Source organism: Rattus norvegicus, chromosome 14 (assembly GCF_021556685.1).
Source record: "Rattus norvegicus strain SHRSP/BbbUtx chromosome 14, alternate assembly SHRSP_T2T, whole genome shotgun sequence".
Taxonomy (NCBI): domain Eukaryota; kingdom Metazoa; phylum Chordata; class Mammalia; order Rodentia; family Muridae; genus Rattus; species Rattus norvegicus.
This window is the reverse complement of record NC_141547.1, coordinates 89160893-89175539: the sequence shown is the minus strand read 5'-3', so window position 1 is coordinate 89175539 and position 14647 is coordinate 89160893. Positions and strand designations below refer to the sequence as shown.

Genomic DNA, 14647 nt, shown 5'->3' with positions numbered 1-14647 from the left:
AACAAAGCAAGTACTGGATATCCAAAAACAAAGGAAAAGCAAGATTTGGATTTAAAATCACATCTTATGATGATGGTAGAGGACTTTAAGAAAGACACAAATAACTCCCTTAAAGAAATACAGGACAACACAGGTAAACAAGTAGAACCCCTTAAAGAGGAAACACAAAAATCCCTTAAAGAATTACAGGAAAACACAAACAAACAGGTAATGGAATTGAACAAAGCCATCCAGGATCTAAAAGTGGAAGTAGAAACAATAAAGAAATCACAAAGGTAGACAACCTTGGAGATAGAAAACTTGGGAAAGAGGTCAGGAGTCATAGATGTGGGCATCACCAACATAATACAAGAGATAGAAGAGAGAATCTTAGGGGCAAAAGATACCATAGTAAACAATGATGCAACCATCAAAGATAATGTAAAATGCAAAAAGCTCCTAACCTAAAACATCCAGGAAATCAGCACAGAATGAGAAGATCAAACCTGAATATAATAGGTATAGAAGAGAGTGAAAGTGAAGATTCCCAACTTAAAGGGCCAGTAAATATCTTCAACAAAATTATAGAAGAAAACTTCCCTAACCTAAAGAAAGAGATGCCCATAAACATATAAGAAGCATACAGAATTCTAAATAGATTGGACCAGAAAAGAAATTCCTCAAATCATATAATTGTTAAAACACGAAAAGCACAAAACAAAGAAAGAATATTAAAAGCAGTAAGGGAAAATGTCAAGTGACATACAAAGGCAGACCATTCAAAATTACACCAGACTTCTCACCAGAGACTATGAAAGCTAGAAGATCCTGGGCAGATGTCACACAGACACTAAGAGAACACAAATGCCAACCCAGGCTACTGTGTCCAACAAAACTCCCAATTAAAATAGATGGAGAAACCAAAATATCCAATGGCAAACCAAATTGGCACTCTATTCTTCCACAAATCCAACCCTACAAATAACAGATGGAAAACTCAAACAAAAGGAGGGAAACTACACCCTAGAAAAAGCAAGAAAGTAATCTTCTTGGAACAAACCAAATAGAAGAGAGCCACACAAGCATAGTTCTACTTCTAACAACAATTACTATTCCTTAATATCTCTTAGCATCAATGGATTCAATTCCACAATAAAAAGACATAGACTAACAGACCTAAAGAGGATCCAGCATTTTCTGCATACAGGAAAAACAACTCAGTGACAAAGACAGACACTACCTCAGAGAAAAAGGCTTGAAAACAATTTTCCAAACAAATGATCCCAAGAAACGAGCTGGAATAGCCATTCTAATATCGAATAAAATCAACTTTTAACAAAAGTTATCAAAAATAATAAAGAAGAACTCTTCAGGCTCATCAAAGGGAAAATCTACCAAGATGATTTCTCAATTCCGAATATCTATGTCCAAATGTAAGGGCACCTACATTCATAAAAGAAACCTTACTAAGCTCAAAGCACACATTGCATCTCACACAATGACAGGGAGACTTTGACATCCCACTCTTCACCAAAACTGATGATATAATAGCCACAAAACAGGCCTCAACAGATACAAGAAGATTGAAATAATCCCATGCATCCTATCAGATCACCATGGACTAAGGCTGGTTTTCAATAATAACAAAAATGACAATAAGCTCACATACACACGGAAGCTGAACAATGCTCTACAAAATGATAACTTTGTCAAAGAAGAAATAAAGAAATTAAAGACTTTTTAAAATTTAATGAAAATGAAAGAACAACATAGCCAAACTTATGGGACACAATGAGAGCAGTTCTAAGAGGAAAACTCATAGCTTTGAGTGCCTCCAAAAAGAAACTGGAGAGAGCATATACCAGTAGTTTGAAAGCATACCTAAAAGCCCTAAAACAATAAGAAGCTAATGCACCCAAGAGGAGTAGATAGTAGGAAATGATCAAATTCAGGGCTAAAATAAACCAAGTAAAAACAAAAAGGACTACACAGTCAACAAAACCAGGAGCTGGTTCTTTGAGAAAATCAACAAGATAGATAAACCCTTAACTAGACTAACCAGAGGGCACAGAGAATGTAACCATATTAACAAAATCAGAAATGAAAAGGAAGACCTAACAACAGAATCTGAAGAAACTCAACAATCATCAGATCCTACTAAAAAAGCCTATACTTAACAAAACTGGAAATTGTGGATGAAAAGGACAACTTTCTAGATAGATACCAGGTAGCAAAGTTAGATCAGAATTTAATAAACCATCTAAAGAGTCCCATAACTCCTAAAAAAAATATAAGGAGTTATTAAAAATCTCCCAACCAAAAAAAACAAAAAACAAAAAACAAAAACAAAAACAAAACAAAACCAACAAACTAGGATCAGATAGGTTTAGTGCAGGATTTTATCAGACCTTCATGGAAGATGTAATAACAATACTGTCCAAACTATTCCACAAAATGGATACAGAAAGAACACTACCAAATACCTTCAATGAAGCCACAATTACTCTTATACATAAGCCTCATAAAGACCCAATAAAGAAAGAAAACTTCAGACCAATTTCCCTTATGAATATTGATGCAAAAATACCCAATAAAATTCTGGCAACCCAAATCCAAGAGCACATCAAAAGGATCATCTATCATGAAGGCTTCATCCCAGGGATGCAGGGCTGGTTAAATATACAGAAATCCATCAAAGTAATCCACTGTATAAACAAACTCAAAGAAAAAAACACATGGCCATCTCAGTAGATGCTGAGAAAGCCTTTGACAAAATTCAACACCCCTTCTTGTTAACAGTCTTGGAAAGATGAGGAATTCTAGGCCAAGACCTAAACATAGTAAAAACATTATACAACAAACAAGTAGTCAACATCAAACTAAATGGAGATAAACTTAAAGCAATTCCAGTAAAACTAGGGACTAGACAAGGCTGTGCAATCTCTCCCTACCTAGTATTCGAAGTCCTAGCCAGATTGGTCAATCAACAAAGGAGGTCAAAGGGATACAAATTGGAAAGGAAGAAGTAAAAATATCACTATTTGCAGATGATATGGTAGTATACTTCAGTGACACCAAGAGGTCCACCAGTGTCCTGCGCTATCGTCTTGCCAGCAAGAACGCATGCGGACACCAGATCCTTCTGCAGCAAAGCGTTTATTGCATCTTGAAGAGGAGAGACGCCGCGGCACCAGAGAGTGTTAGCTTTATATCCCCCAAAGCAACGTGTTCCTTCCTGATTGGCCGCATAGCCATGATCTCATTGGCACGACCCGGGGTGGGCAAAGACTTGGCGCAAACACACCCTTGCACATGCGCACTGCGTCCTTCGGGGGTGGACAACAGCTGTGCCCTGTACTAACAGACAACAGCTGGTACGGGTGGCTACTAACACACCAGTGATGTGCAAAGCCTGATAAACAACTTCAGCAAAGTGGCTGGATATAAAGAAACTCAAACAAAACAGTAGCCTTCCTCTACTCAAAGGATAAACAGGCTGAGAAAGAAATTAGGGAAATGACACCCTTCACAATAGTCCCAAATAACATAAAATACATCAGTGTGACTTTAACCAAGCAAGTGAACGATCTGTATGACAAGAATTTTAAGTCTCTGAAGAAAGAAATTGAAGAAGATCTCAGAAGATGGATAGATCGCCCATGCTCATGGATTGGCAGGATTAATATAGTAAAAATGGCCATTTGCCCAAAAGCAATCTACAGATTCAATGCAATTCCCATCAGAACTCTAACTCAATTCTTCATAGACTTGAAGAAATCAAAAACCCCAGAATAGCAAAACTATTCTAAACAATAAAAGACTTTATGTGGGAATCACAATCCTTGACCTCAAGCTGTATTACAGAGCAATCATGAAAAAAGCTGCATGGTATTGGTACACAGAAAGGCAGGTAGATCAATGGAATATAATTGAAGATCCAGAAATAAAAATATACAACTATGGTCACTTTATCTTTGACAAAGGAGCTAAAACCATCCAATGAAAGAAAGATAGCATTTTCAACAAATGGTGCTGGTTCAACTGGAGGTCAGCATGTAGAAGAATGCAAATTGGTCCATTCTTATCACCCTGAACAAAGCTCAAGTCCAAGTAGATCAAGGACCTAAACATAAATCCAGATACACTCAAACTAATAGAAGAAAAAGTGGGAAGCATCTCGAACACATGGGCACTGGGGAAATTTTCCTGAACAAAACACCAATGGCTTATGCTCTAAGATCAAGAATCAACAAATGGGACCTCATAAAACTGCAAAGCTTCTATAAGGCAAAGCACACTGTCATTAGGACAAAATGGCAACTAACAGATTAGGAAAAGATCTTTAACAATCTTATGTCTGATAGAGGGCTAGTATCTAATATATACAAAGAATTCAAGAAGTTAGACTCCAAAGAGCCAAATAACCCTACTAAAAAACGTGGTACAGACATAAACAATGAATTCTTACCTGAGGAATATTGAATGACTGAGAAGTACTTCTGTTGAAGAAATGTTCAACATACTTAGTCATCAGGGAAATGCAAATAAAAACACTCCTGAGATTCCACTTCGCACCAGTCAGAATGGCTAAGATCAAAAACTCAGATGAGGACACATGCTGGCGAGGATGTGGAGAAAGAGGAACACCCCTCCATTGTTGGTGGGATTACAAACTGGGACAACCACTCTGGAAATCAGTCTGGAGATTTCTCAGAAAATTGGACATAGTACTACCTGAGGGCCCAGGTTTATCACTTCTGGGCATAAAGATGTTCCAACATGTAACAAAGACACATGCTCTACTACATTCATGGCAGCCTTATTTATAATAGCCAGAAGCTGGAAAGAACCCTGATGCCCTTCAACAGAGGAATGGATACAGAAAATATGGTACATCTACACAATGATGTACTACTCAGCTATCAAAAACAATGACTTCATTATATTCTTAGGCAAATGGATGGAACTAGAAAATATCATCCTGAGTGTGTTAATCAAATCAGGAAATAAACACATATGCTATGCATTCGCTGATAAGTGGTTCTTAGCCCAAAATCTTTTATTACCCAAGATAAAAATCCACAAACCACATGAAGCTCAAGAAGGAGGATTACCAAAGTGTGGATTCTTCATCCTTCTTTAGAAGGGGAACAAAAATATTCATGCAAGGAGATATGGAGACAAAGTTTGGAGGAGAGACTGAAGGAATGGCCAATCAGATCCTGCCCTACCTGGGAACCCAGCCCATGTATATACAGCCACCAGAACTAGACAGTTATACTAAAGCCAAGAAGTTCATGCTGACAGGACCCTCACATAGCTGTCTCCTGAGAGGTTCAGTCAGAGCATGACATATACAGAGGGGAGTGCTAGCAGCAAACCATTGAACTGAGAATGGGGTCCCCATTGGAGGAGTTAGAGAAAGGATTGAAGGAGCTGAACAACAGTAACAATCAACCAGAATTCTCAGGGACTAAACCACTACCCAAAGAGTACACATGGACTGCACCATGGCTCCAGCTGCACATGTAGCAGGGGATGGCCTTGTTGGGCACCAATGGGAGGAGAAGCCTTTAGTTCTGCCACGGCTGGATGCCACACACACCCCAGTGTAGGGGAACGTCAAGGCAGTGAGGCTGAAGGGATGGGTGTTTGGGGAGGGGCAACACCCCTTAGAAGAAGAGGGAGGTGGTATGAGATAGGGGGTTCCTGGATGGGATATGGGGAAAGGGGATAACATTTGAAATGTAAATAAAAATTATCTAATAAAAAATAGTTTGGTTCTCTCAACTAATATATCACATGTTACATATAAAACTGTCAAATAGCAATATTTGTTATTATCTCTTTATACCCTTGAATCAGCTCAGTCACATTTGAGTCCCATCACACGCAGGGGTGGACATGGCATGCTATTTTCCTTCCTTTACATTTTTCTCTTCTTCCTCCTTCTCCCTGTCTTCTTTCTCTTCCTCCACCTCTTAGACTTACAACATTACTCTGAAACACTGAAATTATCTGAATCTAACTTCTTTGAACATAATTTTTCTTCTAACTAATTCTGGCATTCTCCATTTAGACATTGGCAAAGGTGATAGACGCATTTCAGGGAGAATGGTCTCCCATCTCTCTAACTACATCATTCACAATAATCATCATCATCATCATCATCATCATCATCATCATCATCATCAAGACAAACAATTTTTTTAATTCTTTAATCCTTTTTTACAGTCCAGTCTTCATCTGCCTCCTGGCCTGCCCCTGACCACTCCCCATCCCATACCTCCTCTCTTTACCTACTCCAAGAGGATTTCCCCACCCCACAAGACTTCCCCACTCCCTGTGGCCTCATGTCTCTCGAGGTTTAGGTGCATCTTCTCTCACTGAGGTCAGACCATGCAGTCCTCTGCCGTATACATGTAGGAACCTCATATTAGCTAGTACATGCTTCCGGATTGATGGATCAATGTCTTAGAGATCTTAGGGGTACAGGTTAGTTGAGACTGTTGGTTTTCTCGTGGGGCCAACCTCCTCCTCTGCTTCTTCCAGCTTTTCCCCAATGCAATCACAGGGGTCCCAGCATCTGTCCATTGGTTGGGTTCTAGTATCTGCATCTGACTCTTTCAGCTGCTTGAAAATCAAATTCTTAACAAAATGAAAATGAGTAATCAATAAGTAGTTACAGGAAGGAAATATGTCATGAATGAAGCCAATACAATAATCTGTATTGACCAATATGGAAGCAAGCACAATTATTCACATTATTATTTAAGTCCATGGGACAAAAACTCTTAGGATAATGGTATCTCCTTCCATCACAGCTTCCTTTGGACTTCATGATGAGCACCGTGCCTTCCTATGGAATTGTGATTTCCTATGTTTCTATTTGTGGTGTACAAGCTGTCCCTCATCTACATTCTCTTCACATTGCACCTAAAATGCAGGCATGCATAGTAAAGACATGCAAGTGATCATTGTCATAACAATCATTACCGTTGCTTTTGCTGCCTCTCTTCTCTTGCCCTTTAGATATTACAAATAAGTATTTAGATGTGCAATTAATTAGCTCGTATACCATTCCATTAGAAAGTCTTTATGGCTCAATTTCATTAAATGAACTTTAGTACAATTGGGTGAGTTGTTCAAGATTTCATTGGTACTGAGAATGCGGCCCAAATCAAATGCACAGTCAATCAGCTCTCTTGCCTTGTTATATTCTCTGGGCCCCCTCTCTCCATAAAAGCATAAGCTCTTTAATGTTTTCAGAATACAGCGAATGGAGTAGCCAAGTAGAATCTCACAAAAATGTATATCATCAACTCATTTCCTAATGTCAGTTGTTCGTTAAGACAGGGCACAATTTAACAAGCAAGGGGAGGAGGTAACAATCACTGGGCATTTGTGGTTTGAAGTAGTCTCCTTCTAAATTAGAAGTGATGATGATTCAACTTGTTCTTAGCCATGTAACACTGAAATTCCTGAGAGTTCTGAAATAGATATCAGAAAAGTAGCACTGACCGTGGACAGTCAAAAAAAATCATAATCCCAATGGCAAGAAAACAAAATGGCTTGGCAGGGATTTAGAGGGAAGTGAACACCTTTCCACCCCCAAGGGAGGAAAAACTGTGGCTCATACCCTACTAAGTATGAAATGGATGAAGCTGAAGAAAGTGTGCCAGTGATAAGTTCAAAGCAAATGATTGCCAAGAACTACTTCTTGGAATAAAAAACTAGACAGGAGAAACTGAAGACCATGTATTAGGTTGCTAGTGAAACTCTGTAGGTACCACTAGCCACCTGGATGAAGATATTCAACCTTGGATGAAAACCATGGGGCTGTCATCCAGGCACCACAAGAGCTAGCCAGAGGAATCATGCCAAGCACAAGGAGACACTTATGCTCTTCTCCATTGTCCCTTCAGTGCCCTCTACTGATGACATTTATCATCTCAGTGCAGCCATGCTTCACTTAATGATAAGGATACATACGGAAACATGCTTTAGGCAAACAGGGAAGAATTCCCTATCAGAATCCTATAGCTTAGGCTCCATCCAGGCCATGTGGCAAGTTGGCAGCAGACTATAAACGTACGCAGCATACCACTGTAGTGAGCACTGTGTTGCATTTTAATACAAAGATATTTGTATATATGTATTTCCAAATATAGAAGAGTCATAGTACAGCAGAAAAAATAATATTTAATGCTATACCTGTACAGGGAGCTAATGAAGAATGGAGCTCACAAGACTAGAAGCTCTGTAAGCAGTGAATATGAAGGCCCAGCATCTTACTGTGAATGGCTCTGCACTTAGACACTTACTTATACTGAGTTAAGTTTTTAAAGTTTTATTTTACTTTAACAATAAATTAAAGTTAGCTTACTGTAATTTTTAATTTAGAAATTTAATTTTTAAACTTCTTGACTAATTTGTAAGGTCTAAAATTCTTTGTTTTTTATAGCTTGTTCTAAACCTTTTTCTCCTGGAAGAAGTTTTCTAGTAGCAGTGTGTGTGGAGCGCCCTTCTGAGATAATAGGGCATTCTCAGTGCTCTGAGGACCTACCAGCACATGCAGTTTACTGTTTCTGATGTTCATAAGCAGAGGTGCATTCTGTAGTAGTGAATAAAAGTTCAGTATGGTGTATTGACTTCTTTTTCTGTTGCTGTGACACAAGAACCTTAGACAAGCACCTTAAAAAAAAGTAAGAGCTTATTATGTCTCTCAGTTTCAGGCTACAGTGCATCATGGGAAGGAATGTAGGTAGAACAAGAGGCAGCAAGCCTCACTGCATCCACGGTCAGGAAGCAGGAAGAGAGGAATGTTGACATTTTGTCAAATTACTCTTTGTCATTCTGTCAAGGAGCCCAACCTAGTTGTGAGATCTCCCTTAGAATGGTCTCCTATTTCAATCAATCCAATCTAGACACTCCCCAAAGACATTAGCAGAGCTTAGTGACAATCATTATTAACCATTGCATACAGCAAATACAGAAGTCAGTAGCATTGATTGTTCACCCTTGTTTTCAAATGACTATATTCTGTATTTTAGGGCTTACAGGGTAATAGAGTTTCTTGTACGAGAACCACCAAAGCCTGAACTGTGCTGTAATGTGTCTAGGTAGTAGGAAGATTTGATAGAAACTCAGAACACCGTGACCATGCAGGTGGTCTGCTTTTGAATGAAGTCACAAGACTGCAGATAAAGAATTCAGTTACAATGCATTTTATATTTAAAAATAAATATCATAAATATATAATACATTTTATTTTATAACATATACATTTGATGTAAAATAAATTTACCATTTCAACCAAGAAATTGTAATATTAATTTATATAAAAGATAGATATTAATAATTTGCAACTAATATATATTATACTATGATTATATGAATAATACCTGATAGTTCCTTCCTGTTCTGTCAGGATACCTAAAGCCCTTTCTGTGTCCTCCAGTATCAATAATCCCTGGTCGTCCAGGCTGTCATTTCCTGAGTTTCTCCTGAAGACAGGGGTTGGATTCTCATAAGTTTTCTTGTCCCTCTGTAACCCATTGTTACCGTGGCAGGTTTAATATCTTATTTGTAGCTTTTTTTAAATGTGTTGATTATTCTCTAGGTCTTCAATGATATTACTAATTCATTAAGAGAACATAGCTCAGAAGGTTGCCCTCTATTAAGCTGTTTTCATTCTAAAGATGTGTCCCTAGTTCAGATACTCTACAGTGAGAAGTTGATTTCCAAAGGTCGCTGCAAATGCAACTAAGCAAAAATTATTTATTAAAGATTTTCCTGTCATAAGGAAAACAGGATAATGTTCTCTGGGCCAGCTGTAGTGCTCTGGGTGAGATCCTCCTTGTATGGGAGAATCATGGTGTCCTGAGTGACAGGTACCCTCTCTCTATGACTAAATCTGAGTGTTCAGAGACACTGCATCCTATTTGTGGATCATGGTATACTAGATGACTGGTCCCCATATTCTATGGCTGAATTATTTTGTATTGTGTGACTGTTTCAGAGGTCACAGTAGAAATAAGCAGGGCCTTGGGATAACTAGGTCATTGATTAAAAGCCAACCTCTAGCCTGGTGAGTCTCAAAATTCTTGTTTCTTAGTGACAATAACAGTAAATTTCATGCTCATTCTATCAGGTTTGTGTGAATATTAATATATCTAAAAAGATGGAGTTTTGCTGTGATCACACTGCAAAATTCCCAGAATTAAATATATACAATCAAATTTGTATTAGCCCAGTACCTACTTGAAAACATAATTGAGTATAATTGGTATACTTCGTCTGATGCTATAAATTTTTGTTCAGATCTGAGTGTCATTATCTCAATCACTGTCGAATTTATGGTGTCTCTTCAGTGATTCAGTCCTCTCTCAGGAGCTTCTGCTGTGCCTGCCTACATTGTTTAACTGTTTCTGAGTCTTAAAAGGAAGGCAGTTGCCACAAAGAGGGCTTCTGAGTTGCACTGTCAGTCTGTTTCTTTGTTAGGGTCCTGCAAGGCTAGAACAGTGCTGCGTCCATTGCGGATGACCATGTACAATGACTGCTGTGACTGAATGAGGATATAGCAGCCTTGCTAGCCTCAGCTGCTGGGAAACAGAGATGGGGCTTATGCTGGTGGAGTCTCTGATTTTCCTCTTTTCTTTCTTCTGAACATCCACTGTAGGTCAGTGCCACCCATATTCATTCAGTTAATCCTTTTGAAGATATCTCCATATGTCTAAGAGGCTGGCAGCCATAATGGGAGTTGTTCCATCCTCTTCATTGATAGGCTAACTCTCTGAAACCATGAATGAAAGGAAGCAGTTCCTACCTTACTGTTGTGCTCTCAGAATTTCAGTCAGACCTTCAGGTAGTGTGACTCACACAGCAGTTCTCTGCTTCTGCAAACACCTTTTCGACCTCTGGAAGTGATTAAGGAACCTGCTCTTATAAACACTGTTCGTACCTGCCCTTCTCAAGGGGAGACACACTCCAAGGATGCCCTCTCCATGTAGTAGTAAATATTGAAAATGCAGGCCCACGTCTTCTTCGCAGCCTTAGACTATTTAAGCTCCTAAATGTAAGGCACACTCAGTCTTTATATTTTTAATATGTCTTAGGCAGCACAGTAGCTGGGCAGTTGACTACCCTTCATGTTCTTAGAATCTCCTTTTCTATCGATAACTCCAAGTCATCACTTACCATTTACTATGCTCCATCTGGGCTGTTCTTAACCCCATTGGACAGCCTTCTGGGCCATGTTTTCTTAGTCCTTAGCCAATAGCGCTTCTCCTTCTCCCTTCTATGTTCGTCCTTTTCCATGGTGGCTTCCTTCTTCCTTCATTTATGTGGTCCTCTCTCTCCAAGCCCCCAAAATCTCACCCCCACTTATGTCTCTCCTGCTCAACCTATTAGCTGTCAGCAACTTTATTTACCAACCAGAATTAACTTGAGAGCAGGGTCCCAGTAGCTATGTGCAGACTTCAGGTCATGGGAACCCACACTTAGCATTACAATAGAAATAGACAGAAAAAGACAAGACCTCAACAATTCCCCCTTTAAGTCCAATAAAAGGCTTTTTCTCTCACATATAATTTGAACACAATTATAACAATTATGTAAATTATAAGGTATAATCTACATTTAGTACATCCAGTCCACCATATTTGACAATTTAAATAAAATATTTTATCATCTATCCTATCTCAATGAGTTATAATTCAGTACCTTAATATTTCCTCACATTCTAAAGCTGTTCAATTTCCAGAATCACGTAGAAAAAAGAAAACAAACAGAAAACCAACAAAAAAAAACAATTTATTTTTTTCTCCTATTTCCTACCAAGTTTCCATGTTTTTGGTGTCTTAGCCTCAAGTAAAATTAAATATTTGGCTAACTTTTCTTGCTTACCCAAGCACTTTGTAGTTGAGCAGTTACTATGGGGTCCTAACAGTCTGAGTGTCTTCTATCAGCATTGAAGAGGATGATGGTCATCCAAAGACTACAATGGGAACCTGAAAAATCACAGAAATTATTGGAATTTGAAAGGAAAAAGCTATATAAGCAGACAAATGGAAGTATGTACAATAGGCTATAATCAGAAACACATCATAGACCCCATATGTACAACAATGCCAAGCAACCAGAGCTGCCAGGGACTAAGCCACTACCTAAAGACTATACATGGACTGACCCTGGACTCTGACCTCATAGGTAGCAATGAATATCCTAGTAAGAGCACCAGTGGAAGGGGAAGCCCTGGGTCCTGCTAAGACTGAACCCCCAGTGAACTAGACTGTTGGGGGGAGGGCGGCAATGGGGGGAGAGTGGGGAGGGGAACACCCATAAGGAAGGGGAGGGGGGAGGGGGATGTTTGCCCAGAAACCAGGAAAGGGAATAACACTCGAAATGTATATAAGAAACACTCAAGCTAATTAAAAAAAAAAAGAAAGAAAGAAACACATCATACTAAGTGTATCATCGTTGATGCAGTTAAGAGGGTCAGCCCAGGCTCTGAGTATCTACTCATGATCATAGATATCTTTACATATCTGTAATCTATGTGTATTCTGTGGTTATATATTCTTCTAATCCATGACTGTGAAATAAGGCCTCAGCATATGAGGCCCCTAAAATGTAAAACAACAGTCTACATGGACAGAGCCCAGTTTAAACCTCTTTGGAAAAGAAGACGGAAGAAATTGTTGTTTTTGTTGTTTGTTTGTTCATTTTAATTTATTTAATATATGTGTGAGTTGTCACTCTCTTTCTAAGTAGGACTCCATGAATCTTTGCCAGTTTTGATTGCGCTAACTGTCATATAGAGCTGACAATGTCTGTCCAGTGTCTGCCAAAAACAGTGGCTTGGACTTGTTCGTCAGAGCAGATTACCACAGCTTCATTGCTGCTTGTGAGCTGCATTTCCGACGCCAGTAAAAATTAAAAACTAATGAACTGTCAGAAAATAACACGGACACAGCATTAAGCTGCTTGCAAAATGACTTTTGATCCTGTTAACCTGAATATGGTAATCCTTTCCTCCAATATGCTAGTGTCTATTTTATGAAGTGATTTAATAGTTTGCACTTTATAACCCTGGGTGTGCCATTTTGTATAGAAAACAATATGCATAGTTTTACGATACCCCATCAAAGTTAGATACTAATTAAGAACATTATGGGCTGCGGGAACATATTTGAACCTGAATATATTATTCATTAATTTCAACAACTCTGAAAATGCAAGAAGAGTGTGAAAGGAAGACCTGGAGGGAAATCAGAATGTATCACGTCATGGGAATAGCTAACACACTGGAAACACACATAACAGGCTCCTTGCTGAGGAAGGGGCACAGGCAATTTTCAAAACTAACATTAGCTGGTGTTTGCATTTAATGAAAAATGTGATTTGAAATCCATCACTGTCAACAAGTTCTGTATACCAAATAGTTTTGAACAGAAACTACTTTCCAGATGGGCCAGTGTGGATGTGGTTCAAGTGTCTTCCAGAGTATTCATTTTCAGTTAACCGACCCAATAAAGAGCATATAGCAATGGCTTTGGTGAAGGAAAGATTTAGCCAGGGTGAAAGCTTTTTAAGACTTTACTATTTTACACTTGCAATTTATTAAAGGCCGAACATTCCATTTTCTCTCTTTATTAACATTTTGCATACATGATTTTAAAAATTACAGTTTTTGAGGTTTCTCTTAATCCTTTTATCCTAAATATAAAATCTCTTCAAGCATACATAACACACACACACACACACACACACACACACACACACACACACACAGAAGATTGTTGTGAGGCATTGTCCATAGAGAAATGTCAACAAATATTAACTCACCCCATTTAGAGAACCAAGGACATACTGAAGTGCAGATGCCAGCCATGTCCGACTTAGTGAACCAGTGAGTTACAGGAGTATGGGTGAGGGGTAACTTACAGGAACGGAAATGACTCAACTAAAGCTGAATCAGCAAAAGCCTAGGGAACCATGGGTGATGATTCACAAAATCTGGAAACCTAGATTTCATAATCTTCAAACAGCTCAGTGTTGGAGGTTGGAGGGTATCTCTTCCAGGCATCTCACCTTATCTGAGAATAAGGTGTGTGAGAGATCCGAGCACAGGATTCAAGAGCTTAGTAAATCTGGTCAGCTTGGGAAAGTTCCCGGATGGAGTGTTTCACTTTCCCCTTAAGACATCCTGTGGTTAATGAGTTTCAGAGGATAAACCTGTATCCACTTCCTTAGACCATTCTGTTGTTTCACAGCCTGCCAACCACTCTGTATCTTAATGAGCTGCCCTCCAAAATGGAAGTCTGCAATCTCAGAGAAAACTGCTCTCCAGCAGAGCGGCGTACATAGTTGGAATTTTAGATATCACATTCATTCCTGTGGAACTTAATAACTGCACCTGCTTTTCTAAACAAGCTTCATGAAAAAGTGTATGACTTGTGTTCTCTCGTCTTTGTGATGTTCCGTTCAGCTGGCTTTAGGTTAACTCTCATTTACTTTCTGTAATAGGCTATAATGATTACTCTTTCTGATTTAGTAGGAAAATCATTTCATTTTCCTCATTGGCTTTTCTACATTTGTATATTATTATAAACTTATTTATGTTTCAACCCTCTAATCATTTTATTCTTTTCAGATGATATTTTTT

General features: G+C 38.7%; 1 long non-coding RNA gene across 1 annotated transcript in view; it reads right to left on the bottom strand.

Annotated features, from left to right (window-relative positions):
• The window catches only part of LOC148001448 (uncharacterized), a 41954-nt gene extending 28039 nt beyond the window's left edge, over nucleotides 1-13915 (bottom strand). The window contains exons 1-2 of the long non-coding RNA XR_015637131.1: nucleotides 13828-13915; nucleotides 11887-11990 (exon numbers count right to left, since the gene is read on the bottom strand). This is a non-coding gene — a long non-coding RNA (uncharacterized LOC148001448). The remainder of the gene's footprint in view (nucleotides 1-11886; nucleotides 11991-13827) is intronic.
• Between the last annotated feature and the right edge of the window lie 732 nt (nucleotides 13916-14647).